Source organism: Penaeus monodon, chromosome 22, assembly GCF_015228065.2.
Source record: "Penaeus monodon isolate SGIC_2016 chromosome 22, NSTDA_Pmon_1, whole genome shotgun sequence".
Taxonomy (NCBI): domain Eukaryota; kingdom Metazoa; phylum Arthropoda; class Malacostraca; order Decapoda; family Penaeidae; genus Penaeus; species Penaeus monodon.
The window spans coordinates 6,855,771-6,856,079 of record NC_051407.1 but is presented as its reverse complement, the minus strand read 5'-3'; positions in this window follow the sequence as shown (position 1 = coordinate 6,856,079).

Below are 309 nucleotides of genomic sequence, written 5' to 3'. Positions count from 1 at the left end.
CTTTCTTTCTTCTAGACCTTCAAAAAATTTCAGTATATTTTATCTGGTGAGCCCTCGGTTTCCTTTTTTCAAATTGTCCCGGCGTAGAAAATGCTCAATTTTAATGCTAAACCATAAGAATACTCGTGTTGGTGTATACGTAAACCTTTGCGTTTCCGTGCGCAATTTTGCAGAAAACAATCGCTTTCCCTTTTGATTTTACTAAAAACGATTGTTACTTTTTTCTTTGCAAACAGAACAATATCAAAGCTATAGTGCCTGAGTCTGTATAAGTCTTTAGATATTCTGTCGATAAGAAAAGCTTAGTGA